The following is a 26,789-nucleotide window of genomic DNA, read 5'->3' as shown; positions in this document are numbered from 1 at the left end:
CTATCCCTGGGATCCGCCCCTCCCCCTCCCCCCAGTGTTTTCTAGTGTATCCAAGGACATAGTGGTAGGGTTCGTATTTAATTTTCAAAAACATTTCACACTTTGGGTTTAAATCCGAATACAGATACGGACATTTGGAGCACTAAACAGACACATATAGTGATGTTGCATTACTTTAATGTTTCTTCAGTAAAACTCCAAAACTAAGGTGTCAGATTCTCAGAGAGAATCTTGTAAGTAGAGCCACTTGAGAAAATATCTTTTAACTAGTCTCAGAACCCTTGTGAACCCCTTTTCCTGAGCGTGTCTTTGGTGTCTGGTACTGGGCACAGTGTATTAGAATGGTGAGTACACTGTTGTTTAAATCCAGAACCCAATGACTGCACATACATCCAACCTATTGGATTTACAATGCAAAGCTATATTTATCTTTAAGGTAAAAAAAAACTTTGCGAATCTTTATATCTGCTGATCCCTAAATCTGAGAACTGACTGGAGTCCATTAGTTAAAACAATTATCAGTTACTTAGGACTTAATGGCTACATGCATTATCTGCCACACCAGATTTGCTCAGCGATGAAGCGATTGCAACTGAAAGATCAGTCATTTTTATGGAATTCATTTTCATCCAATTCCTCAACATCATTACCTCCTGCACGCTGAATAAGATCAGCTCATTGGAGGTGCTGGTGGACTATGAAACCTCTGTTTCCGACAGGAGCTTTCTGAGAAATATCCTGTATGTCTGGCAAGCTGCACGTCCAAACTTGATCAAGACCATCCAGGCCCATCTTCAAAAAAAAAAAAAAAAAAAAAAAAAGAGAGAGAGAGGGAAATATCGATCTGCTCTGGGCAAGACATCATATCAGCTGAAAATTGGATGATCTATTGCATCTGAGGAACTGAAACGAACAGGGAAAAAAACAGAATGAGACAATGTTCTACTCCTTCAGCGCCGGATCCAGTTTTTAGTTTGTCTAACAGCATCTGTGAAAGTGGCAGACAGAAAAAAAACCTTCATTTTAGATCTGAATTCAATGGGTTTTGTTTCGGGTGAGCAATAGAGCGTCTCTTTGAAGCATTCATGTCTTAACTTTCTTGGTGCGCTCAGCACATTTTAAGATGTGCGTAGTGGTGGAATCTCAATTAGCTTTTGCTATTGTGGATTAACTCCACTGTTTACTGAGGTTAATTGCACAGTTTGACGAATATGCAGTGGTAAATTCAGGTCATCCTAGAGCACTGCTCATTTAAAAGATAGCACTGACCAATATTAACATACGCTGAGTCAATAGAATAGAACAAATTTGAATACAAAACTAGGAAATCCCTGTAGCACTTTGTTTGAAGGGGACCTACAAAGGGCCTTCAAAACACATTCATAAAGGAATCTTTGACGATTTATGAACCGTTTATGCCAAAACTTTGTCAGACTTATGAGACCTTGAGACAGCAGACACTCTGATATACCACACTGCTGTGGAATTCCCCATTTTGATTAGTCAAGCAGTGTTGATTAATTTTCTACACAGCTCAGATGTTGTACACTGGATGTTTATACTAAAAATTATTACTTCGGTCAGACTTTGTGAGCCTGAGAGTCATTCATTCAGCTGACATGGGCTGAAGATGTACTGGAATGGCACTTCATAATAGTCTTGAATGCAGATGGTGCACTATTCTAGATGAAGAGCACACATTTGTGTGTTTCTCTATGACGTAGATACAGTAAGTACACTTCACAAGATGATAGTTGGACACTTCAGAGAAAGCAAAGATGTCAGCAGAGACATTAGAATAAAAATGTGTGGTTTATTACCAGTTTGACCTAACAGTCGACCCATAATGATAACTGACATTTCTTTTCTCTTCTCTCTTTCATCATTCACATAACAACACAAAACATTAAGATCACCTTGCAAGTTTTGACATAAGGATTTCATCAATCCAACAGATTATGAACGGGTTATGACACAAGCGCTAGTCTAGTCACCCTTTGAATGAAGTGTTATCAAATTCACATCTTCCTGATTTTCATCGTTTTTGTGTATCCCTGCACATTTGGGGGGTTTTCTTTTCTTTCTTTAAATAGTCTCAAATGTGGTTGAATGTGCTCCCCACAGCCTTTAATGCCGGTAACACTCTGAAAGCAATTTTTCCCCCAGTTATAATACATCACCTTGTTACTGCTATTTCACTCTGCCACTCATGTTCAACATCCTTCAGTAATATGATCACTCACTTAACACTGACTGTGGGAGGAGCGGTGTTTATTCCTCTTTTACAGCCCGCCTCTAGGGGATATAATAGATGGGGCTAAACTATGAAACTGAACAAGCCGGTTCATAAGGCTGCCCTTTTTAGCAAGCTCTTGGCCCTGAGACACATTTTTCTTTCTCTGTCTGCCGATCCTGGATTGCATCTTGCTACACAAAAATAAAATCTGCTATGAACCAGCTACCAAGTATGCCATGAAGGGCAAAAATGGAATATATAGACCACTAGGTGTGAGAGATACTGTATACAGATCAAGCCTTTCAATTCTACCTAGGCTACGCCGTCAACCAAAAGTCAGTGACAGAGTAAGATGCATGAATCATAAAGCAGTCAGGTGGCTATAGATAACTTTCAGCATGGTGCTCCCACCACCGTGCTTCACTCTGTGCTTGGTGTTCTCAGGGTGATGATCATTGTTGAGTTTCCTCACATACAATTTTGGTCTCACTTGACCAAATAACCCCCCCCCCCCCCCGCTTCCACAGCATAGCTTTTGGCTAACTCATATGGCTTTTTGTCCTTCAAGGTTGTAACATTACTAAATCTGAGGGGGAAAAAGATCAAGAGGGGTGAGTACTTGTCCAAGCCACGACACATTATTAAATGACACCTCAGTATATATAAATAGGTGACACTGCAAGTAAAGGAATTGCCGGTGTGTCTTTACCATGCCATGTTCCTGCTGAAATGTGCTGGCGGACACATCGCTGGCAGCATGAGAGAATGAGTTACGGGATATAAGTGCTTAAGTAGCGCCATTATTTTGGGTATGATGTCAAAGTGCCAATTTTCGTCGACATTATCACCCACTAATGGATAGATGACAGCCCAACTGCTCGGACCTGAACCCATAAGTATCGCAATCTCCGTTAAATCCCTTGCAATTAGCCTGAGAATACCTTTCACTGGTGACGGATCAATCAGCATGATTGACTAGCAGCTGCGTCGAGGAAAGATTTTCTTCCTACCCCAGCGGTTTTTGTGTGGGCTGCTATTCACAAGTCCAATTGTAAAACATGTCCTTGGAAATAGAGTTAGATTAGGTCCTGGTATTTAATGGTATTCTGACCATGTCCTGCAGCCTCTCTGTACACCACATTATTATTATTATTATTATAATTTCTTTCTTTTTTGGATAATGAAATTCCAAGCATTTCATAGGCTGAAGAATACACAGTAGCAGACTATGATTGAATATCACTGCTGGAACACATCCTTCTCACTCTAGCAAGGTAAAGTTTGGACATTATATTATATTTGAGAAGCCATACTGTTTAGTAAAAATTCTGAATTTACTAGCCATCTAGTAGCTGTTCTCTTTATTGTTTGGTTGTGGATTGGATTAAATTAATTATATTTTATACAAAAATATGGTTGTGTGATGGGGGCATGGTGGCTTTGTGGTTGGCACCTTTGCCTCGCACCTCCAGGGTAGCGAGGGTTCGAGTTTCCTCGCCAAGTCCAAAGACATGCATTGAAGGCTGATTGGCAGTTCCAAATTGTCCATAGTGTGTGACTGTGCACTGTGATGGGTTGGCACCTTGTCCAAGGTGTCCCCCGCCTCGTGCCTCTAGGTCCCTGGGATAGGCTTGAGGCTCTAATGTGACCCTGTGTAGTATAGAATCTGTATGGAAAATGGATGGATGGATGGATGGATGATTGTATGCCAGCAAAAAAAAAAAAAAATAGCACTGCATGAAACCATGCTTTAAAAAGCAAGAGCTCAACGACATTTTTATTTAATTAATACAAAAACAAATTAGGGCAGGATGGTGGTGCAGCAGCTAATTGCCACATCACAGCTTCAAGGTCCCTGGTTCGATACGTTCCATATCCATGCTACCCTGAGTATGTTAATGTGGTTACTGAAGATGAATGAATGAGTTTCAAATTATTTAACCTTTAAAAGAGATTAAAAAAAAATAATTACATCCAATCATGTTAATGGAAATAACAATGCAGTAAGTCCATGTTATACAAGTATATAAAGTATATAAATTGTGACAATACCCACAATTTGTAAATTGTGACACAATACTAATATTATCATATTGTCATATACGTCAGTGAAGTAAAGAAACAAATTTGACAATACTCTGACTTATAATATATACTTCTAAAGATATATACTCACTGGCCACTTTAATAGGAACCTTCAAATTGACCCAATTATCCAAATCAGCCAATCATGTAAAAAGACCAGGCAAAGTTTTCCAGTTTTTTAACTATACAATTTTGGTTAAAGTGTGCCCATTGTCACTGTCACGGCATCAGCATCCTGTTCTTGGCTGGAGTAGAACTTGATGTTCTCTTCTGCAGTCGTAGCCCATTCATTTCAAAGTTCAATTCATTGTGCATTCTGAGATGCTTTTCAGCTAACCATGGTTGTAAAGCCTGATTATTACCCTAGAGTTACCCTAGATGTCCTGTAAGCTTAAACGAGTCTGTCCATTGTTCTCTGCCCTCTCTCATCAACAAGGTATTTCCACTTGCACTGGATGTTTTGTTGTTTTTCGCACCATTCTGTAAAACTATTGTGCAGGAAAATTCCAAGAGCTCGACAGTTTCTGAACCACCCAAACCAGTTCATTTACATGTTAACTGCTTGTTCTTTTCCAATCAAGAATGGTCAGTAAAACTGGTCTGCTCAGACAAGAGTCAATATAATCAATATCACACTGTAATAACTATGAAGAAAATCAATTGTTGAATGAATTAAAATAGTGATGCACCCCTATCCCAATGGAAATATAATGATTTGATGCCATGTTCATCATAGTGCTTTCAAACAAGTCCTTATTGTGTCTTGTAATAATTCTGTAAACATGTAGCTCAGTGAGAAAGCTATCCCACACTAATACAAACTCACCCAGACACTGATGTTATAAAATGCATCATAACTTGATGAACGACGCTGGAGCACTGATGGAAAATTCACATTACAGTCACATTACAGAACCATTTCGGAGTTCTGTCTCACTGGCTCCTGCTGTTACTCTACCTCATTTTGTCCTTTTTCCTTTCTGATAGTGTAGTCATTTACGCCGTGATTGGTCAAGATTAGGAAGTCCTGTAGATGACACAAAATCATTTTGTTTTCATTCCCCCCCCCCCTTACAAACTCTATGCGGTCTATTTATATCTCTTCCCAGTTCTAGGCCTGCACTGTGCAGTATTTTACTATGATTACTATGTAGTAATCTAAAAAAATCTAAACATATCTTTACATCTTACATTGGAGATGTTTTAAAGTAAAGAATAAAACACACTATATGCTGCTATAGGAAAAGAATCAACGATGGTGTGGTGTGATGCATTGCAAGGGATACTGAGCAGCCAAAGTTGATTATTTTCCAATAACAGCATGTGCGGAAGTGTTTTATTCCACTCAGTTACACTCTTTACTTTAGTAATAAATGTCACGTGGTACTAGTTATCCATTTATAGTTACATTTAATGTTGTCGAACATTTGTGAGACAAGTTTGTTCCTGTTCATACTTACGTTATAGTGTATAGCTGCATTGTTTCCTCATCAGTCTCCCTCTCTATTGAAGTTAATAAGACTAAAGACAAACAACCAACCAAACAAACAAATGCAGCTTGTCATGTTACTGAGAAACCTGAAATGAGCAAAGGTCCTCTGTCCTGAATACTTTCCGATGATAGAAAAAAAAAAAAAAAAACTTACTGACCACTACAAGCACCAACACTGGAGACTCCTTCCATAAATGTTAAATAAAAAATAATATTCAATAAAATTGTATTAACCCTGTACTGTGTGAATCATTACATTTACATCAAAAAAGTTTTTAGGGATTTTTATTACTTGAATTAGTTCAAGTAAATAGTAACATTTAGGGGGTGTAGTTTGTAAATTGTTGCTGTATGGCAAAAATAACACAAACGGTATGAGATTGCAATTCCAATTCCTGCATTTTCCAGACTATATGTTGCAGAGGGTTGTTTTTTGCCACCTAGTAAACATCCATCCATCATCCATCCATCCATCCATCCATCCATTTTCTATATCACTTGTGCTTACTGGGTCACAGAGAACCTGGAGCCTATCCCAGGGAGCATGGGGTACAAGGCGGGGTACACCCTGGACAAGGTGCCAATTCATCGCAGGGCACAATCACATACACATTCACACATCCAATTCATACTCTATGGACACTTTGAGACATGCCAATCAGCCTACCATGCATGTCTTAGGACTGGAGGAGGAAACCGGAGTACCTGAAGGAAACACCCGAAACACAGGGAGAACATGCAAACTCGGCACACACAGGGTCGTGGTGGGAATCGAAGCCCCAACCTTGGAGGTGTGAGATCCAAACATGTTTTGGGTGAAGAATCTGTTTGTTTTTTTTGCTATTGTAAAATGTCTGAAATAACATGTTTTTCTTACTCTGAATGTGAAAAATGTAAATATATACTAATATACTATGTAAATATATACTAATATACTATGCCATTATCATATGTTGTTGCCATATGGCAACAATTACATTTGACAGTTTAAGAGAATACAATGTAAATATATAAAATAGTTTAAATGAAAAAATTAAATGTTATCTGATCTCAGATAATGTTTCATTTTTTCGTTTAAGCAGTTTTGCCTAAATATTAAAAAATGAATCAAATTTGTAGTTTTGTATTGCCTATCAAAATATTGGAGATAAATTTATTTTTGTCATATGGCAACACCGTGCAGTAAAAGGTAAAAACTATTGTCACTTCTGACCAATCAGGTTCGAGAATTTGACAGTGCTGTGGGATAGATTTAAATACTGACTGTTTTGTATTGACTGTTAAGGTGTAAGTTGTGGCTGATGGGACAGTTTGGTTCAAAAAATGTCCATCACCACACTCTTCGTTTGTTCCTACAGTATATAATTTGCAATCTCTCAGGCAATCTCACACATGTACACTCACACATGAACTTTGAGTCATATGAAATGCTTCCCTTCCCCGATGAAGTGCATGATAGGCTTAACAATTCACTAAGGAGTTGACTCAAGTGTGTTGGAGCAATGAAAGGGGTAAAGTGTGCAGAAGAAACAGGATTGAACTGGATCCCGATGCAACAAAGTGACAGACATGACTATCTTTTGGCTGGAGGATCTACGCAGTAATTAACGCCTATTTAATATTGCATATCATATCTGGGAAATATTGAGAGAGAGAGAGAGAGAGAGAGAGAGAGAGAGAGAGAGAGAGAGAGAGAGAGAGATCATCATGACTGCTAGGTGGAGCTCTTACACTGCTGCAATATGAGTTTCTCCCAGTCCACCTTGAGCTGTAGTGAGGGGTTGCCAGATTGGCCAAATTTGCTGAATTTGTTCAAGTTCTATTATGAGGACATGGGCTTAAGTGGAAGACAATAGGTAGAGGCTTTAGACTAAAGGAGGAAAGTAATACAGATAAAGAATAAACCTTTTATTCAAGGGAATATGTTACATGTTTATAACACTGCTAAACTATAGCAAACGCAGACGTATATGTGATCATATATAGCCTTATGCTCTATAAAATATCACTGGTGCAATTGAAGTCATGGCTCTATGCAAGTATGAGCAAGAATGGGTCTAGGGTATGACAATGCATAGTGGACATAGTGTATTGCAGTTTGTAAATTGTACTAGTGCTCCATACCTTATCAGGATTCACCGGTCCTAATAAAAAGAATCAGTATTGGTGCCAAAACTTGGTCTAAATCAGTGTATTGGTATTGAAAATGCTGTGACAAATTTTCCTATTTGACTCATTGACGTATTTGTTGTTTGAATGAAGGTGTGCACATGCATGGTGCCCTGAGATCCTATTCAGGGTGTGTTACTGCCTCACATACAGTGTTCACAGGATAGGCTCCAGATCCAGCATCAGTCCTGACATGAATGAATGAATGAATGAATGATGTAAATACGGGATGCGAAATGTCTAAAAGAAAATATTCATTGCTTGTTTGATGTGAATATGTAAGGTATCAGATATCAACCAATTCTCAGAGCTCAAATATTGACATTATATCAAAAATGTTTTTAAAAAAATGGAAAGAGGAATTTATTGCCTTTTATACTATCTTATCTTATTGGAGAATTTAGTTCTGGTCAAATATACCTGATTAAGTACTTGAACAAGAGCCACAGTTTGATCAATCTTGGTTGAGTCACCTAAGCGAGGTGGGTATGATAATGATAATGAGTCTTTATTGATCACATATATGTTACAGCACAGTGAAATTCTTTTTTCTTCACATACCCCAGCATGTTAGGAGGTTGGGGTCAGAGCACAGGGTTAGCCATGATATGGCACCCCTGGAGCTGAGAGGGTTGAGGGCCTTGCTCAAGGGCCCAACAGTGGCAGCTTGGCAGTTCTGGGGCTTGAACCTCTGACAAGTAACCCAAAGCCTTAACCGTCAAGCCATCACTGCCCCAGTCATCTGTGATGAGATGTTGAAAGACCTGAAACACCCGATGAGCCCTGGAACAGCACATACTGATTCGTTTTAGGGCTGAAACGGAATCTCCAGGAACAGAGTTGATGATTGCAGTTGAAAAAGGAAAATCAATACAGGGGAAAAAACACACTGTTGCAACATATTTGAAAGCCTAAAAATGCCTATGTCACAATAGTGTTTTCTAAATCTCCACAGCCTAAATAAAACTGAAAAAAAAAAAAAAATTAAAAACACACAAAAAGCTGTGATATCTGGTGACACGATTGATTGGTTGACTTTGTGAACACCTGGCAACCCTGCAGCTCAGCCCCGCAGTCCGCTCGCGCTGAGACTACACTGATCTGCGCGTGTTTCCACACAGCCGCGCGCGCACAGACACGAGTTCCTTGGAGCTGCTTTAATCACAGCGTGATTATTATTATTATTCTTTTCTTTAATTTATTCTTTTTGTATGCATTCTGAGCTCGAGCAAAGGAAGAAACCTGAGCACACGGACGAAGCCGCTGCTTCTTCATTCAGCCTGCGGGAAGGAGAGCGCGATGCGGCCGCGCCGCCGGAGACACGGTGAGCGCCTGTGAGAGAGAGAGCGCGAGAGAGAGAGATAGAGAGAGAAATGTGCGCGTGAAGCATTTCACTGGCAGAGGGGGGAAAAAACAATACAACAACAAGCGGACACTTTTTCGTGCATCTTGTTAACTCGAAAGCTCAGTTTTTTTTAAAAAGCTACCCACTGGACTTGCTCTCGTGCGGCGCTTGGAGACAAACCCGAAGGTGCAGAGACGCGTTCCGGTTTGGTTCAATTGCACGCGCTCACCTGCGTGCTGCATTTGCGCGCCTCTTCTACAATATTTATATATTATATGCATATTAAAACAACCCCACAATTTCATTTTTAACACATGCACAATTTTGGTTTTACTAAGACTGAACCTTTCTAATGATTGATTCAACCCTTTATTGATTTCTGCACCCTGATATCTATAAGCTCATAATGCTTCTGATGGCGCGCGCGCTCTCTCTCTCTCTCTCTAATTAACCACTAATATAATAATAGCAGTAATAAATCCATTCCAAAAGAAACCTTCAAGGAGCAGGAGAAACATCATTGGACAGGCTGAACGGATTATCGCAGTGCAGCCGATCTGAGTGTTTTTGTTTTTTTTTTGTCCAAACGGATCACCAAGAGTCCATCCGTCTGAGCAGGCTATATATTTCTATAGAGAGAGAAATATAAGGTAGGATAACTCGAAAGCTTTGTAAGATTGAAATTGATCAAATGCATTAAAGTGGATTTTTTTTTAATGGGTGTTCTGTTTGTACATATGAACCTGATTGGTTATTTAGGAGCAGTACATTTTGCTTATGGAATCAATAAGGGTGAATGATTCCATGTGATGAATGGTAGGAATGCTGATGAGTGTCATGGGAGATGCTATGCAAGTTGTAGTGCTTTACTATAAGCAAGCATGCATGTGAAAGAATCTGGGAATGAAATGCTGCATCTGATTTGACTGGCGTGTTGGGATTATTGGAGCAAATTTTGGTGACTAAAATCCATGCATCAAGGTGAACCAGGGATTCGTTGTTTTTTTTTGTGTGTGTGTTTGTTATGCATGACAGAGTGTACGCTGGAGTGCAGCTGCTCCATACATAGAACAGTTACAGACCGTGCCACTTTAACATAGACTCATTCATTGTCATTCTAGAAGCCCCATAAAATGTCTGCAAACTGTATTCAAACAGTCAATCATTCATTCGTTCATCTTTTGTAATTGCTTTATCCTGGCCAGGGTTGATGTGGATGTGGAGCCTATCCCGGGAATATTAAGCATGAGGTGGGAATACGCCAGTCCAAAACCAAAATCAAATCATGCAAAGATTGACTCTGGGATAAAACTCGCACATGATGTACGGTTTGGACTCACACACGGCGTGGTTTTAATCAAAGGAGAAGGCGCTGGAATCTCAGATGAGGATTGTGTCAGTGTGGTTCATGTTGTAGAACATGGAAAGAATTACATAAAAGAGACACTCGGAACGATACGTGCCCATGCTGTGGCATTAAATCGTAAATTAGAGCTATGAGATGTGATTAAACATATTAAATTCGGACATAAATCATGGTTCAGGTCCTAACACTTTTGACAATTTGTTAAAAATGTGTGTTGATCCTACAGATGCAAAAGGTTAAGGCATGATATTACAATTTGGTCACATCAATAATGTTTTTTTTAGCGGGGGGGGGGGGGGGGGGGGTGGGGGGGGGGGTTTGGTTGACAAACTGCATCTATAACATATCTCGTCTAAAACCATAACAATAAAATGCAAAACTCGTTTTGTTTCGCTGATTTATCCACTCACTGAAGAAGGCTTTAAGCTCCTCCCCCTTGACGCAATGATGTCATAAATTCCTGGATGTGTTTTTATGATATACATGTCAGTTGCCTTTATAAACACTTACTAGAGTAGAAACACATTAAACCAAATTGTATTTTTTCCATCTATCTATCTATCTATCTATCTATCTATCTATGCCTCTCTCATATATATATATATATATATATATATATATATATATATATATATATATATATATATATATATAGTTATTATGTTGTTTAAAGATCTTTTTTTTCATTTTGTACTGCCGTTCAGACGAAGATAGTTACATGTCTCCCAGAAGACAAAATACTAACAATTTATACCAATCATCCTGTTCAAAAATGTACACCCCTGTGGCTCTTAATGTATCGTGTTGCCTTCTTGAGCATCAGTGAATGTTTGCACCTTTTGTAATAGTCGTGTACGAGTCCCTCAGTTGTCCTCAGTGTGAAAAGATGGATCTCAACATCATATAGTCTCTGTTGGAAAGGGGTCAAATATGCAGAAGATGCTGGAAAAGTAAAGAAGTGCAGGACCTGGAGGATTTTTCTGGAGAACAGTGGGTGGTTTAACTGTTCAGGACAAACAAGGGACTCATGAACAACTATCACAAAACATAACCACAGTCGTGCATCATCCAGGTAACGACACAGTATTAAGAATTAAGGGTAGGTGAACGTTTGAACGGGCTAATTTTTATAAATAAACAACGACATGGGATTATCACTCTTATTTTGTTAACAGTATTAAGATTTAGCAGATTCTGTAAGGAGTATGCAAACTTTTGGGCACAACTGTACACACACACACACACACATATATATATATATATATATATATATATATATATATATATATATATATATTGCAAAATTGTCCTTCCTCAAAATCATTTTTTTTTGCTCTATATGGAACAAAAAAAACCTCGGTTCCTAAATGACCTGCACTCATGAATCCATTATGTTCACTCCTATTCCTATTTTAAAGGACATTTACCAAAATGTATTCTTGAAGTCACGTTTTGGATTTTACACTGAGAAATGGCGCGAGATATTTTTTTTTCTAGAGAGAGAACACTGTTTTCCTGATCAAACAATAACAAGATTATTTTCAGATTTTTCTGTAAAAGTTCTTTCTCTTGACAGCGAAACAAATATTCTAATCCGAACATCATCAAAAGTCTAGCGTGTTGCATATTTAATTATTATACAAAGCTTCATTTGCATAAACATATTGTGAAAAAAAAAAATCCAGGACAAAAAAATAATATTACATAAAAGGCAAAAAATGATTGTGATATCTGTTGTTTTAAAAAAACAACAACTATTTACTTGTAATGTCTTGCTTTAATTAAACAGTTGGGTCTACCTCTGAGAAGCGAACTGCATTTTAAACCAAAAGATTACAAATGAGCATGTCCACGATCTATTTAACTAAATGAAGTCTTCATGGCATCTTGTGTTTTGGTTCAAAATGCTCATTAAGCACTTCCTACTGTTAAAATTTGTAAAATTTGACCTGGCTGATAGCAAAAAACACATGAATGTGTGTGTATAGGTTTTCTAGCATGTTCCTTGTATTGCTAGTTCTAAACGGGAAAAAAAAGATGAATAGAAGTATTGATTAGGTCAACCATTGTACTAATGATAGCATTTATTCACACCACTTCTATCGCTTAGATGCTTCCTGGGTTTGATGCTGAGCGTGTGTGTGTTCGTGAAGAGAAGTACTTGTGAGATTTCCTTTTTTTCCCCCTCTAATTGGTTGTCAGTGTGCTTTTTGTGTCCCATGGACTTGGCCGCCATTTCTCAGCCGGTACCAGTTTCCACGCAGTAGACAATAATATCTTTAGGGACGTGTGTGAATGTTCGTGCCCTTAGATTGCATAGAGAGCTGTTGACCTCGGCCCTTCTGCATTGAGTGAATGGCTGTTGGAGTGTTTAGCTGTTAATGCCTCTCTAAATGACCAGAGAACCTCGGCAGTTAACTCGGCAGTTAGCGCAGCATTAACCGAGACCTCATCACAGAGTCCTGGGAAGGAGGTGTGCTGCTTTTTTCGGAACAGCCGTAGAAGAAGAAAGGCAAAGGACTGAGGTGTGCTTGGATGTGTTTAGGAAGCGATACAGTTCCACCGCTCTTCCTGCATAGATGTGACTCAATATGAATGAACAGATAATGTGTTTTAAACAAATACAAATACAGAAAGGCTCGCTGGGCATCTGGTTCAGACTAGAGGTGTGCATCAGGACTGGGATCTCACGGGACAACCATTTGAATGAGCAGGAGATTATATGAAGCTCACAGGACAAGCAAACACATGCATACATTTACAGTGTTCATTTATTCATCCTTATAACTGCCTGGTCAGGGTGGTGGTGGCTTAAATTAGGCTACTATACAGTGTTTGAGGCAGGAACAAACAAAAGTAATAACTGTGCAAGCATACAGCTCTATTTGAGAGCAGTTATGAACTTGAGTGATGTAGCAGAGGTTGAGGTACTGTCAGAGCATCAATTCAGGGCCATGCTGATAGTGCTGGCATTTCTACCTCTGGGTTTTTCCCAGTGTTCATATTTAATTAATTACAAAATAAAGACTCACTCACCTCGACACAGAGACTGATATTTGGAGCACTAAACAGATATATATAGTGTCGTTGCGTTACTACATAGTCTACATAGTCACCTGATCTATAGAAGCAGCGCTTTGGGAAATTCATTCATAATGACTCTATGCAAATGAACTTGCAGTAAATAAACCCTACAATGACCCGAGTATGATTTTTTTTTCTCTCCTTCTAATCAGCCGTGTCATATTTCTTTTTTTCCTGCTTCTCTGCAGTTTTTCATGGGGAAAATTGATCTCCTTGGCTGGCCCTTTGACCCCATCTGGTCACAGATTAAATCAGCGGGCTGCACTAATCAATGATTATTGGGTTGGGGAGGGTTTTTTTCTGCGCTGATGGTGTTTGAAGATCAGGAAGTGTCATACTGTGACCAGTGTGCGATGAACAGATTGTGCTCTATGGATTGACAAGAATGCCTCTCATCCAAAAAACAAAAAAAACTAAACAAAACCAACCCTTCTCATACTCTCAGCTTATGTGTGTGTGTGTGTGTGTGTGTGTGTGTGTGTGTGTGTGTGTGTCCATGTGCCCGGGTGATATAAGCACTGCATTTTTCTGTCAATCTACCAAATATATGAGCTGATGGTTCTCTTAGTGGAAGGCCTTGCTACAGGGCAGCCGAGATATTGCTTTTTCTTTATCTGTTACATTTTTTGTATTGTTGTCAGCTGAAATTTCGGCCTGCAAACTGCACCTAGTCTCTCTTGCTTTGCCTGACATGTCAGTCAGGGTTGCCAGATTCCTTAGGTACTTAGGCTGAATTTTCAAGGTTTTGCCAGGTCTTTAGTGTGTTTACACCCCCCCCCCCCTACACCCCCCAATCCTGCCACATGATTTAGCTCTTCTTACATCAGCTGGTGTTTGGTTTCTCTCCTAATGAGGCCGATTTATAACCGTGCAGGTTCATTCGAAGCCCTCAGACAGTGAGCTCTGTGATTCGTTAAGCCCATTCTGACTACTTCCATATGGAGCAATGTTACTGGCTTTCATGCTGTTCCTGGTTTTAGCTCCCGGAAGACCTCTTCATCCGTTCAAGTAGATCTTTTACGCCCGTTGGATTTCTAAATGGCGTTATGGGATAAAATGAGGCATGTAGCATTTCCATTAGCTTTGTTGAATTTAGCTGGTCTTAGTACAATTACAGTGGACTTTTAAGATTTTTTATTTGGACACTTGGGGGCACGGTGGTTGAGTGGTTAGCACTTTTGCCTCACACCTCCAGGGATGGGGGTTTGAATCCCGTCTTCGCCCTGTGTGCGTGGAGTTTGCATGTTCTCTGTGTACTTTGGGGGTTTCCTCCGGGTACTCTGGTTTCCTCCTTGGTTTCCAGCGCAAGGACATGCATTGTATTGGCATTTTCAAAATGTCCATAGTGTGTGAATGGGTGTGAATGGCTGTGAGTGTGCATGCGATGTGTTGTCCTTCGCCTTGTGCCCCGAGTAACCCTGGGATAGGTTCCAGGTGACCCTGCGACCCTATGTAGGATAAGCGTTATGGAAAATGGATGGATGGACTTGTCACACAATATGAGATGATCACAATAAAATCATGATTATACATTGAAGATCCTCCAAGGATAAACCTGCATGTTTCGTTTACGTTGCAGCATTACCATATTTGAAGCTGTCTCGTGAGTTTTGTGTAAAACTATTGGTACTCCTGATGGCTTTTCGATGAGAACCATAGAAGCGTTCACGCAGAGATTTTAAGAAAACATTTCTGACACTGTCAGCACTTTGTCATTGGCTATCTTTAGTCACAATGGCACCAAATCTTCGTTCCAAGACCGTCGATTTCAATCCTTTTACAATGTGCGATTTTTGCCCGCAACAGCCGAATCAAGTACAAATAAAAAGTACAGTGTAAATCCAGCTTTAGTGTGGAGAACTTTAATGTGTCCCAGGGCTAAGACTGGGAACAGTACTCTTGTGTTATTTTACTAATTCAGTGCGAGGCGGGTTCTCAAAATAACAGAGCTTTCGCCTCAGGGGGTGGAGAAATCGGTCAGTCTTTCTCCTGAGAAACTTGATTTAATAAAGCAGTGGGTCTCTACATGTTGTAATGAGACAGAAATCCAGTTGTCTGGCCTCCCAGTGTCAAAAGAAGACCTGGTCTTGGATCAACTCTTCTGGTTCTATGAGGAACATACGCGTAGGGTCAATTCAGGGCTGGTCTGATATCAGTGATAAAGTTACTAAGCTCAAGGCCATGGTATAAAGATAAAACTCTCTCATGTTGCAAAGATGCACAGAAACACACTAACGAGAATTCGTTTCCCATGAACAATTCCTGATCGTAATTATAAGAATAAGAAAAAAACCCTCACTGTGAGAATCCATCCTTTCACACGATGTTGCTTAGCTGCATAATGAGACCTCACTTTTCCAGAACAAGCACTGAACCATCATTTTCCTCGCAAACCCTGTCTAGTGGTGAAATAAAACAAAATTAATTTAGATAACAACCTGCTTTTGAATGGGACTTGGCTTCCTCTTGTAACCGAGCCGTCCCAAAAACAATGGGAACGTGCGGTTTGTCATTTTGCGGTTTAGCCGTTCCACAGCGTGACTCTGTTCTTAAATCCATCTCAAATGAAAAAGTCCTGCCTCCCAGCTGGAGCGAGTAAAGTTGTTAGAGAGAGAGATGCACACATATGTAGTCTCGCAGCATAGCTCTGTCAGATACAGTTTTGAGGAGGCGAACAAGAGAAGTCTATCTTCCCAAAATAAACACCTCCCTTCAGGGGGGAATTGAACTTGTTCGCCTCACGCCCTTGCCACGCGCTGATATGAGAGTGAACACCTGGTAGGAAGAACAAATCTTGTGATTAGAAGCAGTGAAGTGACATCTAATTGTAAAGCTCACCAATCTTGTGTGCCCACCCACAAAGACGCGCTACCGTTCAATTAAGCTGTTCAGAATCATCCATTAAGTCAAATTAGCGCAAGGCTATAATTAGCCACAGCGAGGGTCGTGGCGAAGGTGAACAGAAAGACGAATATAACCCGGTATTGCTATGAGGTTCTGAAATGGTATCAGACACAGAAGACTGCTTCTCAGTTATCCGCTAGCTCGTTTGAAAAAGTATTAAGTTGCCGTTAAGGTATTAAAAAAACGTCAGGGATGCATAAAGGCTAGGAAAGAACTTTCTTTACAACAAGGTTTTTTCGTTTGTCATCAAATTTGCTTTGTTTATGAGCCTTAACAGGTAATTTGGTGTGATGGAGGCCTGATGTTCGACTGCAAATGGCGTCAGCTGCTCTGGCATATATCTGCTATAGCCATTTGTTAGCGCCCCCATCCACATACATTCTGTTCAATTAACGAAATTAATTCCTTGCCCAAGCCAGGAAAACGATTACAAAGGGAGGAGGCGCCTACAGCACCTGGTACAATAAATTGAGAAGTCTGTACAGTATGTGTATGTGTGTGTATGCTAACACACAAACATTTTGTGTATGTTTTTAACTGCTAACATGTCCATTTTTTATGTTAGCTCAAGGTTTGTATAGGTTGCACCGGTGACAAGTTGACTTCTAGATCAGCTCTGAATAGAAACTGTAAAAAAAAAAAACATCTTTGTGCAAAATATGATTATATCAGCATTCTTTCTTTAGGCTACTGGAGTACACAGCATCAGTAACTACTGCTGATATATACCATCTGCATAAGCCTGCACAGCAATCCATCTCGTTCTCTTTCTTTCGGCCCGTATCTGCCTCTGTCTCTCGGCGAGGTATCGGCTCCATCAGCAAGGTGACATCGGTGAGCCCTCGAGGGCTTGTATGTGACAGGAAATATAGAGATCGTGCGTGTACGTACGAGCGTTTTCCGACCGTGAGCAACGAGTCAAGCGTCTATTTTGCCTGGAATTAAAATCACTGCATCGCATTTCTTTAATGCATTAAAGCCGACTTGGCGGAGGAATAGAGCTCAATAGCAGGAGCAGCTGCGTCTTGTCTGAGACAGTAGTCTCGAGAGGAGATGAATTTTAGATCGACACTTGGCAAACATGCATAAACTTTCACAACCAAACTCTCAGCTGAAATAGCCTCTTGGCTGAGCTGTGATTTTCCCAGCTCAAGCAAGATTGCTTTTAAAGTATACAACAGGAAGATTAAGAAACCTAACAATCCAGGAGAGTTTTGATAATTACCCCTAGGACAATTAGGATGAGCTGAGAGTGCTGTGTTTTTGTTGGCATCAAGGACTGCTTTTTTTTAATAGAATGGACCTGTTAATGTGGCCCATTCAGCCAAGGCTAAAAGTAGCACTGTTTAGATTTTTAACCCAGAGGGCCGAAACCCTATTGTAATTGTAAGGATTTTTATTGTTTACAATTTTTTTATTCTTCTGCCCTAAAACTGATCGTGGAGACCAAACCGTAAGTCCCAGAGAACTGAAACTTTGAAGGAAGTTGGTACCCCAGAGTACTACAGAGTTGTACTCTGTTTCAGCCTGAGCGGCCTGACTGTGGCGCTATAGTGAGCATTTCTAGAAAAATGGACATAACTTTTGAACTGTTTGTCTTATATGTATGGAATCTGTGGGACCAGAAAAACAAAACGATTTCATTTCCACCTATAATAATTCTCCGCCATCATGGATATTTTGTAAAACCTACTTTTGCGAACTAGTCCTAGGTTTTACGTCCGATCGGGACCAAACCAATGCCAATTGATTCTATGTAATCTCAGTATCAAAAGTTATCAAAAAAAAGTTTGAACTTTCGACTCGACGTATCTACGGTGTGCAGTAAAAACAGAAGTAGGTGTGGCCACTTTTACGTAAATGGTTATAACGCTTGAACGAAAGGAGATATCTTCACCAAATTTGACATGCTTAGGTAGGAGGTCAATCTATGGTCGCCAATAAATTTTCGTGTACCACACGTTGGCGCTATAATACCAAAAAATTTGAGATTGGCTGCGACTATGGAAGTGTTGATCCGATTGACTTAAAAATTTGCATAGTGTCTTTGTGTTCAGGTGGCACCAATGTCTATGAGGACATTCACGTATGTTGGAAAATATGACTGCCGTCGTCCAATCAGATTTCAGCAGCTATTACACAAGGTTAACAATGACTGATCGGAACGAAACTTGGTTGACCCAATTGACTCTTGGTCTAAGAGGTTTGTGCAAAGTTTGAAAAAAGTGTGGCGATATCATGATTTTTTTCAGTGTTAATGGTTGTATATAATGCACTGTTTTGAGAAAACACAAGTAATATATATCGAATGATAGGTCTTCTCATTCTAAACAGCTTTGCCTCGAGAAGCATTGGTGTTCGTCAAACCGTTCGGTAAATATTTCAGATAATTTTAAAAATCTACTTTTGTAAACTAGTCATAGGTTGATTGCTCAACTGAAATATAACTATTGTAGGACAATTCTTTGGACGGCTTAGAGCAATAGTCATATATATATATATATATATATATATATATATATATATATATATATATGAAAAAAAAGTTGAAATTTTGATTTAAAAGATGGGCGTGGCCACTTTTACTTAAATGGCTATAACGCTTATTTTGTGTATTTTCACCAAACTTGGGATGTGTACGTATGGGCTCAATCTGAGGAAAAAGATTACTGAGTGTGACAAGTTGGTGGCTCTATAGCAGAACAAAACATGAAATTGGCAGTAAATGTGGAACACTGGTCCAATAGACTTGATAAATAAATCTTGCAAGAATTGTCCTTGTCCAAAGTCCAATCAGCATATACAAGGACAACTGTGAATCTTGAAAAACATGGCCGCCATCGGTCAATCAACGTTCAGCAGCTATTTGACAAGCTTAATGAAGGCCGATATTTCTTAATATTATCTTGGGTTTTCTTTGATTTAGGTGCTTATAGGATTGCACAATATTAAGTAATATGTTTTAACATTTTAAGGTCCCTAAATGGATTGAACCCCTATAATTGCTGCTTGCAGCTATATATTTTTTTGTTTTTGTTTTTTTCCCGGAGTGAGGTTTTGTTTTGGTTTTATGTCAAATGCTTTAGACACCACGCTTCCTTTCTCAACAAAAGAAGTTAGAAAGACAGTTGAGCCTATAAGAGGTTCAACCAAAGCCAAAAAAGCCAAAGCAGCAGGAGGTCCCCGAATCATTTCTCTCGGGCGAGTCATGCTGTCGTCTTTTCTCTCCGTTTTTGAAGAGGGGGTAGGATGGAGGGGATATGGCTGTAATACGGAAAATGCCATGGTGTGCAGGCTCATGGATGAAAAGAAAGGCTTCCTTTCTAACCCTGTTTTTGTGTGAGGTGTGAACTCCGGCGCTGGCGCTCCATAATGAAGAGGATTAAGCGAATCAATTCCAGCTCCACTCTCTCATCACCCGTCCGCCCCCAATTATGCCAAGTTGTGCGGTTCGGCCCAAAGCTGCACTGCCAAATGGGGATTTACCCCTCAGCTGGGGGGTGTTAGTGCAGAAGGCAGACGGCCGAAATCATGGAGATGCCTGGGCTTGAGCCTGCGCCCAGTGGGCATGCCTCAGCCACAGCTAGACAAACAGTGAGTCAGCCTCTCATTTCTTCAACTTTCAAGGATACTGGAGGAGTTTGGAAGATATGAAGGTGCCCATCTGGGCTGCTCTGGGACCAGCTTTGTGGTTTCTCTTCTACGCACAATTGACTCTGTGTGTTTAGGTAGTTATTTCCCAAGCCTCATTCCGGTAAGCTCCGGTTTTGCTTAAACTTTTTTCGTCTCTAACGAACGCCTAGGCTTGCAAGTCTTTGTTAGAGAGTATGATACACTTTGTCAGTAAACATGGTATAGAAATGACCAGTTTAACAGAAAGAGTAAATTAGGTTGATGTGGCAGATGACCAACCACAGGTTATATCTTTAATTAAGCATTTTAATCAGTCTGTGTTTTTCTCAGTGGAAATCAGCACAAGATTCTGAAGCTTGGAGCCAGAAAAGTGTGCAAAAGACCTCAGATCCTCTGTTTCCCATGGACTCAGATTAACTAACACAGCAAGTTGAATCAGGATGACTAGATTAAGTGTAATGTATTTGATGGCAGAGAAATAACATCCCTTAGACTGGGATCGGGAACCACTGGGTTCAGATGTGTGCCATCTGGCTATCTCTGCAGGCTCAGACATGATCCGATCTGGGAGTCTTCCCACCATCCAGAAGGTGTTTCTGGGTGGGACACTTCCCATCTGGGATGCTTTGAGACCCGTTTTGTGTTTTTTTTTCTTCTGTAAGGATGTGGCTACACTCTCAAGGGAAAAAGGAACTATATTGTACCTTGCAAATATCATTTCTTTCGTACCTTTAGAATATATGTTTTAACTGGCAGTGTAAATATATACGTAGTGTACCTGAGAATGAGTTACGGTACAAATTTGGACCTCGAGTACTTAGAGTAAATCTTTAAAGGTACACTACATGCAACTTGCCAGGATGATGTATCCTTACAGGTGCCAACCCCATTGTCAAGGAAAGGTAAAGTTTAGTAGGTTATTGATTAAATGACTCTCCGATCAGATCAAGGGGCTAGTCGCTGTGGTAACAATGGCTGGAAACAGAGTCATCACGATCTTCCTGAGCCCTGTCAGAAGAGGGGCTGGGTTTCACTCTTGTAATTTATGCATCCAATCTGAATAAGAGCTCGAGAGGGCATGATGCACGAGCAGTTTGCCAGGACGAACAAACACATCTGGAACACACACGCACACACACACACACACTGTTTGCAGATCCACTTCTCAAACCCATGTGTTCAGTCAGAGAAACACTCACACTCTCCCTAATGTGCCCCACGTTTCCTCTGTCTTCCCACATCATTAGCATAGCCCTCAGGGTCAAACCACTTATGCGCTGCCACTACACACAATCACAAGCACAGACGCAATAAGCACAGGGTAACTGAAGCAGTGTGTTCCTTCTTATTTAAGGAACTGTTCCTTTCCTTCTTATTTAACTCATACAACAATATTTGCACTATTATAACTAAAGCTAATTGCAGAATTTATCTCTGTATGTGAATAGCTGTCTGAAATAAAAGCATGTTCTTCTATGTGTCAGATGCCAAACGAATCAACCTGAACATTACTGAAGTGTCTCGTTGTTTAGAGATGCATGAGTAGGTCAGTGAGGGTTTATGAGCCTGTTGTTTTCTCTTAATGCATTTAAACTGCAAGCGTAATGTCTGAGTGTAGTGTTTGCACATGCTTTAATTCATTCTTCAATGGGCTGACCTAAAACTGAGCACAGGAAATACAGCACAGCGGGGGCCTCGTCCTCCCCAGAGTTGTACTGTCACTGGCTGAGCAATATGCCATTTATCTTAGCTTGTCACACCTTGACTCGTGGATGGCTAAACAGTATGACTCGTGGGATGAATGACAGGTGGGAAATACAATAGCAAGCTTTTAACTGAGCCAGGAGGAGATTAAGAGTGAGGAGTTAATGCCAAAATGCAGACTTATGCGCACCTTAGAAGCTTGGAGTTTGGCAAAAAAGTGCTTATCACTTATTTTTCACTCTAGTGAAAAATATTATTTTTCACCACTGACAATTTATTATTATTATTTTTTGGCAGTATAAAATATACACTCAAAAACTAGAATTATAACATGCGGTAAGTAGAGGCAGGAAGCAAGTACAGGTGCTGAATGTAATATTTCTTGTGGACATGTATGAATGGTAGCCAGAACACGTATCAGGGGTTAAAACACTGGCAGGGGTAGTTTTCATTTGCAAGAACAGGCGAGGGTGCGATGAGACACAGAACTTTGAAAACAACAATAAACGACTTCACCACCAACATTGACACAACAGGGTATATTTAAACAAACGAATCAAGGACTTAACACGGAACAGGTGAACACAACTGGGTAGCAAACCACAGACAGGACAGGCATGGAGACAGGACAAGAACAAAATTCAAAACAAACATGTGCATGGTGCACATCAACATGAGAAATGCATGGGAAAAGGAAAACCTTGACAGGAATGAGGGTCATTTTAAAAATCTAACTATGATATTAAATAAATAATCGAATAAATTATTCACATCTCAGCCACTCCAGTCCTCAGTGCTTTCTGGTGATCTCGGCACTGAGCACTTGGTTTTATTTATAGATTTATTTGCTTTATTGTTTGGCTTGCTTTTGCTACAAACTACCTTATTAATAACGCACTATTTGATCGGTTGCAGTTTTCAGTATGGTTTCCTTCTAGTGTCGACTCAGGGAGTTTTTTTTTTCTTGCCACTCATCAGGGACCTACATCTACATCCCGATTCCTGTAAAACTGCTTTGAGACTATGTCTGTTGTCAAGAGTGCTCAAGAAAAACCTGGCAATCATGGAGGTGTGAACTCCACACGGTTTCATTTCAATAATCCGGACGGGCCGCCAAGAAAATCAAGTAACGTCTCGGCACAAATCTCAATAAGATCTCTGTGTCTAACTGATGTGATCTTTTAAACCTAAATGGCTGTGGTCCACATAGCACCACGAAACAATATTCACTGTCATTGCGACACACGAATTACGGTTTTGGCTTTTTCATGTAACTTCAATAGCGGAACTGTGAAAGGAGAACTTGTGTTTGTGCGGGTGGAAGAGAAACAGTGTGTGTGTGGGAGAGACCTGGGACACAATGCTTCATTGATACTGCGGAAAAACAGCGATGCCTTAGCCAACGGTTCATTTAACATAGTTCTTCACTCCCCACCCGGCTGAGAATTTGCTCACACCCAGCCAAGCCCTACGATTACAAGCCGCGTAATAAACCAGTTGTAGTGACCCGTGCCTGTATTACTTCCAATGACATTTAGCAGCCCTGTAGTCACAACGAAATCTGCAGGAATGAAAATTTGGCACGTCTGTAGGTGCCCATGCCAGTTCGACTCCGCATAATGGACGGATAAGAGTTGGCGAGGCTGCACTCGTGCCAATTTCAGAGTTTATTACGGATAGTTGATCTAAATTAGAGCGTTTACTGACAGAAATTGAATTGGCTTATAGAGTTCCGGCTAAGCTGCTCTCACTACAGGCACAGTCCAGCTGCGGCATAGTTACCGTCTTGCTTCGGAGCCATTCTGGCGCTGTAGTATAGACCTTCTTTCGATCATCTCTGACAGCTACAGCTTTATTTATGCTTTAACCACCCCCTTTTTTGTTGCTCTGTGCTGGGAAATGTGGTTTCCTAAGGCGGGGAGAGCGAACGATTATTCAAGGGCCTTAGTGAAGTTAATTTATGGCACATTTGGAAAGTGGGTTCGGGCATGAATATGTAATGCAAAAGTGCACCTGCAACAGAATGCTAATTACCGTGCATACACACACACACACAGTAACATTGCTAGGCCTCCCTTTTGCACCACTAATTGGACTTCAGTCGCCACTGCGGTGTTTGGTACTAAAGTTTGGGAATTTAAATGTCACAATGCTGCGCACTTCGTATACATCCACCATGCTAAATGCGCTTTGTGATGTTGAGGTTATCGAAAGGTAAATGCCATCAGGTTTATAATATCATCTGGTCAACTCAAGGTCATATTTTTGTTAAGAGCATAAATTCAATGTGCGTCGACCGTGTTTTATGACATTTTTTCCCCCATTTAATCTTCAATTGTTAAAAAGAACGGTCGAACGAATCGAATGAATGGCACCATACTAAACATGTTGATATGGCCACGGTACTCCTCGCTCCAAGGTTTCAGATGAATCGGGCACCTCCACTTCAGAGAAAAAAGGCTCACAGCACACAATTCTCTCCAGTTACAGCCTGAAGAGCAGAGAAGAGTGTTGAGGTCAGCTGTACTGCTCCCGAGAGCGCCTTATCTTCAGCATGATAAAGATTCCAGCCCATTTTCTTTCTCTTATTTCATCATTTAGCCACTTAAACAAAGTGCAACCTCATAAATAAAGCATCACACTGCTCTGATATCACTCAGCAATTTTTGGCGGCGCTCTTTAACTGTGGCATCGTGTTCACTCTCAGAAAATGTTGTATATTTCAACTGCACCAAATTGCAAACGGTTATGGTTTATGCATTTCGTTGTAAAAAATATATAAGGAATTCAGTACCGGTGTATGAAAAGGTAGGAACAAAACAACACCCAAACAGGTAGAACTCGGACCTTAGGGCTCTTCTTGAAGCTTATAAAAGACAGCAAGTGTCAATATGAATGATGTCAAAAGAAAAAGTAGGAATGCTAGCCCTGCGTCAAACCTTGACCTTTAAATATATTTATATAAATATTTTCTTTCTTTCTTTCTTTCTTTTCTCACTCTACCTACTTCATTACTGACATTTAATCCGAGATGCTTCTCCTCCTGCAGCATTTTCCCCCGTCTCCCTCTTGGCTTAGTGACTTAGGCGCAATTGATTTTCCCCCAATCGATAGTGCGAAGTTGGAATTAACAGGAAAGTGAGCGGTGTGTCCCGCAGGATCGGAGCAGTCAGTGGGACTGATAGATCTGGCTACAGCAGCCGCTATGCACACAAGAGGAAGGTGTATCTGAATTCAATCCATCATCGGACACATACAGCCAATGATCTCTGAAGCAACTCAAATTGCCAACCAATAATCTCCCTCACAAAATCCCCCGTCTCCTCCCGGCCAATAACGCTATATCCCTCGCCACTTTCCTGGCCTTCCAACAAGGCTCGGATTGATGGAGGGGACCGGAAAGGCAGCGCGTTAAGACTATGACACACGTCTCTCTCACCTTGAACTTAATTGACTCTCTCTGAGCTTGCGCTTGGAATTTGCTGACGCCCAAGGTTTGTGTCCATCACGAGAGAAAGTGCCGGTGTTGACGAAGAGCCGAGTCCCTTTGTGGCATGCCGCAGATGAATTTGGCTGTCATGTGTTCGTTAAAGGTTGCAAGAGAGGTAAGGACAGCTCTGATTGAACCAGGTAGTGTAAGCGACAGTTTGATATGTCAAAAAAAAAAAAAGTGTAGATAGATGTCCTCTTGTTGGAGCCGTTTAGACTAAATGTGAGCGTAAAATGGCAAAACATATGAACATAGTCCACCGAGTTGGGGACCCCCATTTGTCTTTGCTAGTTTGCTTGTCAGCTTGCTTGACAGTCATAAATGCCTCATGAGCATCTCTGATAAAACAGACACAGAGCTCTTACTCATCTCTCAATGTCCCTGAGCTCCAAAAGAGAGACACACGGAGAGGCGAAATGGAGAGACAAAGGCGGGAAAAAAAAAAAAGGCCAGACAAAGTCCCTAATGTTTCATTGTCCCAAACGTCATGGGGATTGTCATGTAACCACAGCGAAGTGGGCTGTGCGTGTCAGGTTACTAGGGTGATGTGGACCTTGTGTGTCAGGTTGCTGCAGTGATTCGGTCTCGGCGTTTCCCCCCAGTGATGATCCATCCTTTCAGGGTTCCTCCGGCAACAGACGGTAATCAGTCATGATGCTCTGAAGGCTGCTGGCTCAGGTCAATAATGAGCAGGCAGCGAGCTGGGCAGCCCCTTGCAATGCAGGTAGGACCCCTCTCAAGCAAGAGCAGGGCCATTTCTTTCCCTTACAATCAGTGGAGCATTTCAAGCGGGAGAAAGCTAGGAATGGGTATGTGTGGGTACTGTAGATGAGATGGTGAAATCCGCTAATCATGTTTTCTGTGGCTTTAAGTGCATGATTACTGTGGTTAAGCCAGGAGAGCTTTAACATCGAGGTTTGTGCTGCACCTCAGGAGTGTGGATCACGATGATCCATGTGGTGAGCTGATGCTGATAACCAGTATCCGGTGACTGTTTAATGTTCAGCATTTCCAACAAAAAACCTCTTTCTCCAACACCAGATCGTTCCTCTCACTCCTGACTTCTGTTATTGAGTGACTCGGTAGGGTGACTGGTGCCATATTGCATTCATTCATCACAATCCTGACAGAGTGTCAGCAGGGTGCTTGTCCTCTGTCTTGCAGACTCTCCACTAAAACCCAGGAAATATTATGAGAAGGTTTTATGCCTGAGTGGTTGCAGGTGTGGGAGGACAAGAGGAAAAGACTGAGCTCATTACTCTAGTGGTAGTTAACCATTAA

At 40.7% G+C, this 26,789-nt stretch overlaps 1 protein-coding gene across 11 annotated transcripts in view; it reads left to right on the top strand.

Annotated features, from left to right (window-relative positions):
• The first annotated feature begins 9,001 nt into the window (after window positions 1-9,001).
• The window catches only part of LOC108260972 (adhesion G protein-coupled receptor L3), a 338,157-nt gene continuing 320,369 nt past the window's right edge, over window positions 9,002-26,789 (top strand). For 3 of the 11 annotated variants that reach the window (XM_047152304.2, XM_047152305.2, XM_047152308.2), the window contains exon 1: window positions 9,005-9,306. The gene's annotated coding sequence lies outside the window, so the exon portion shown is untranslated. Of the gene's footprint in view, window positions 9,978-26,789 lie in introns of all 11 variants that reach the window. The other 8 variants (XM_053677424.1, XM_047152312.2, XM_053677423.1 and 5 more) reach the window with 6 other exon arrangements.

This window comes from Ictalurus punctatus, chromosome 29, assembly GCF_001660625.3.
Source record: "Ictalurus punctatus breed USDA103 chromosome 29, Coco_2.0, whole genome shotgun sequence".
Taxonomy (NCBI): Eukaryota; Metazoa; Chordata; class Actinopteri; order Siluriformes; family Ictaluridae; genus Ictalurus; species Ictalurus punctatus.
This window is presented reverse-complemented; position numbering and strand designations above follow the sequence as displayed.